Source organism: Papaver somniferum, chromosome 3 (assembly GCF_003573695.1).
Source record: "Papaver somniferum cultivar HN1 chromosome 3, ASM357369v1, whole genome shotgun sequence".
NCBI classification, from domain to species: Eukaryota; Viridiplantae; Streptophyta; class Magnoliopsida; order Ranunculales; family Papaveraceae; genus Papaver; species Papaver somniferum.
Genome location: NC_039360.1, coordinates 35002793 through 35006051, shown reverse-complemented (window position 1 = coordinate 35006051; position 3259 = coordinate 35002793). Strand labels below are relative to the sequence as shown.

The following is a 3259-nucleotide window of genomic DNA, read 5'->3' as shown; positions in this document are numbered from 1 at the left end:
CAACCAAAGCCGTAAACTTCTCAAGCCTAGCCTGAACCCATTTTGTATCCTTGCAAGCAGTCTTGTAAGTTTTTGGTTCAAGAAAAACAGAAAAAAGCAGATAGGAGAAGATATTTAATAGTAAGATGAGATACAGAATCAAATGGAAGAGATTTTGGTTTACAAATTCCTGCTCTAGATCTGGTAATAATAGTTGAAGAAGGTATTAGAGCTGAAACTGAAACAGTGTCTGTCATGGGTGCAAGTAGTAGTTGGTTCATATGAGGTAGATGCAGGACAAATAATAGAATCAGATGAAGGCAATGATGGTGGCTCAGGGGGAGAATTAAGAACATGTGATGAACAAGGAGGCATGGGTAGTAAGATGTCAATAGTGCCAGATGTAGAGCATGAAGCAGTGGAAGTAGTAGAATCATTTTTGGAAGCAACAAATGGAAAAATTAATTCATCATACACAACATGAACTTAGATATATACTTTCTGAGTAGCAATATCATAGCATTCGTACCCCTATGAACATGACTATATCCCAAAAAGACACATGGAGCAGATTTATGACTCAATTTATCACTCCTATAAGGCTCAAAATTTGGATAAGAACGACATCCAAATGTTCTAAGAAGAGAATAATCTGGTAAAGTGTTAAAGAGCATTTGAAAACGAGACTTGAAGCTAAGTACCTTAGTAGGAAGTCTGTTGATAATATAAGTAGCAGTTAAGAAAAAATCATACCAAAAAGATTTAGGCAAAGAAGCTTGAAAATCCAAAGTATTTCTCATTTCAGTTATATGCCTATGTTTCCTCTCTGCCAAACCATTTTGTTAATGAATATGTGGACAAGAGATTTTGTAAGAGATTTCACAATCATCTATAAAATTTTAAATTTTTCTTTAACTAGTTCAAGAGCTCCATCACATTGAAACAATTTTATTGATGTAGACAATAAATTTTCAGACATATTTTTAAAATGTTTAAAATACTCAACACTTTCATCTCTTGTCTTCAAAGGATAAATCCAATGAAATCTAGAAAAATCATCTACAAACAAAATATAATACTTGAATTCTAAACTAGATGGAACAGGAGCAGGTCCCCATATATCACAGTAGATCAAGTACAAAGGTTCAGTTGTGACTCTAGTTGAATGATAAAAAGGAATCCTTTGATGTTTTCCTAACTGACAAGAAGTGCACAACTGACTAGAGGATGAAGTGTTGATAGAAATACCAGCTGGAGAAGCCACCTTATGTATAATAGTTGATGAAGTATGTCCTAACTTTCTGTGCCTAGGATCAGAAGAATGTAAAGAAGCTGAATGAGCAGCAACCTGAGAAGCTTGTAGAGATGTAAGAGTATATAAATTGTCTTTCACCAAACCTTCATCCAACACCTCTTTAGTGTCCAAGTCCTTAATATGATATCCCCAAGGAAAAAAATTCAAAAGAGACAGAGTTCTCCTTAGTAAATCGAGCAATATAAATAAGATTTTCTTTTAAACTTGGAACATACAAAACATCATGAAGGTGAAATTTCACAGAATTAATATCCAAAATAGTATCACCAGTTTGTACAATATTAAGAAAATTACCATCACCCACCATAGCTTGTGAATTACCTTTGTAGGATTTGGAATTGGTGAGACAAGAAGGATCATTAGTCATGTGACTTGCAGCTCCAGAATCAGTGGTCCATGTAGAAGCAACATTTGGATCAAGACATACATTTGGTGAGTTGAGTTTAATACTATGAAAATCTTGTTGAAGAGAATCGTCAGAAGATGTTGAAGTAGATCCAGAAGTAGATGCATTTGAAGAACCACCCTTAGAAGCAGCCTTTGAATTGTCCTTAGAAGTAGGTGTATATCTCCACCTACATATATTTGTTGTATGACCTTTCATATTGCACATTTGACAAGGAGTAGAACTAAAATCATGTTTGACAAAAGAGTGCTCGCCAGATCCACTAGATGTTGGCTTAAATTTAGAATTTTTGTTAGTGTAAAATGCACAATTCTCAGATTCAATCACAGAGTGAGATTCAAGTTCTTCATGCTTAAGATATTGTTCATGATAAATAAGTTTAGAATGTAATTCTCCAAATGTAAAATCAATCTCTCGATATCTTGCAGTAATAACAAATTGGTTATATTCTCGTCCTAATCTATTCAATGTATACATAACAAGATCCGAATCATCCACAAGACAATCAATTGCAGCTAAGGAATCAGAAATTGACCGAATCTCATCAATATAATCAGAAATAGAACGAGTACCTCTTTTAATCGAGTGGAGCTGACTATGAAGTAAAGATTTACAAGCTGGGAACTGTCGAAGTATCGATTTCTGAATATATAACCAAATTCTCGAGCTGTTGAAAAACCAATAATACTTCGAGAGACATGATCTGGCAAGGTTGCATTCAAATAAGACATATCAAAACAATTCTTATTTCTCCAAGTATAATACTCATGATTCAACGTTTTCTCACCAGCAATCTGAGGAAACTGAATAAGTTCTTTAATTGTTCCATCAACATACTCAAATAGATCATAAGACATAAGGATAGATTCGAATTGATTTTTCCAGATTAGGTAATTTAATCCATCAGCTTCAAGTTTTACTGAGACAAAATGTGAGAGGTTTGGAAAAGAAGATGTAAAAGATGTAGGGAAAAACTGTTGTGATTGATTTGATTGTTGTGATTGATTTGAGTGTTGAGACTGATTTCATTGTTGTGATTGATCTGAAACAGGTTCTAAGACATGTTCGATCATCATTGATATACAAGATCTGAAAAGTAATAAACACTCCCAATGAGTTTCATAGAAGAGCGGAAGTGGATCGAGATGAATCTGAAGAATAAAAGATGGATGATACCACGAAAGAAACTCAAAAAGAGAAAATAATTTGCAGAGTTTTATTGATTTATGAAATATAAAATGGGATAAAAGATATCCAGTACAGAACCGACTATTTATAGTCTGACATTGTAACAGAAAGTAAAGAAACGTTAACACAAACATACAGTAATGGAAACTAAAACATAATATGAAAAACAGGAAAAAAAACACGTGCATGACACTCACTAGTTCTTACAATAATAAGTGCATAATTTACTACATTTAGCATCTATTTCATGGGCTTAATAGTGAATTTTTGTGTAAATTACTTTATATCATGTTATTTTATATCTTATGTGTTAGGCATATTCCTATGCACATGTCAAAACATGATATTTGGCATATATGCACCTATTATGG

General features: G+C 33.3%; 1 long non-coding RNA gene across 3 annotated transcripts; it reads right to left on the bottom strand.

Annotated features, from left to right (window-relative positions):
• Positions 1 to 844: 844 nt before the first annotated feature.
• Positions 845 to 2963, bottom strand: LOC113355834. Of its 3 annotated transcripts, none has more exons than XR_003362616.1 (3): positions 2488 to 2960; positions 2273 to 2403; positions 845 to 1869 (listed from the first exon to the last, which is right to left on the bottom strand). It is a non-coding gene; the product is annotated as an uncharacterized LOC113355834 (long non-coding RNA). The 3 variants fall into 3 exon arrangements; XR_003362617.1 differs by having other exon boundaries at positions 845 to 1408; positions 1616 to 1869; positions 2273 to 2956; XR_003362615.1 differs by having other exon boundaries at positions 2273 to 2963.
• Positions 2964 to 3259: the final 296 nt, after the last annotated feature.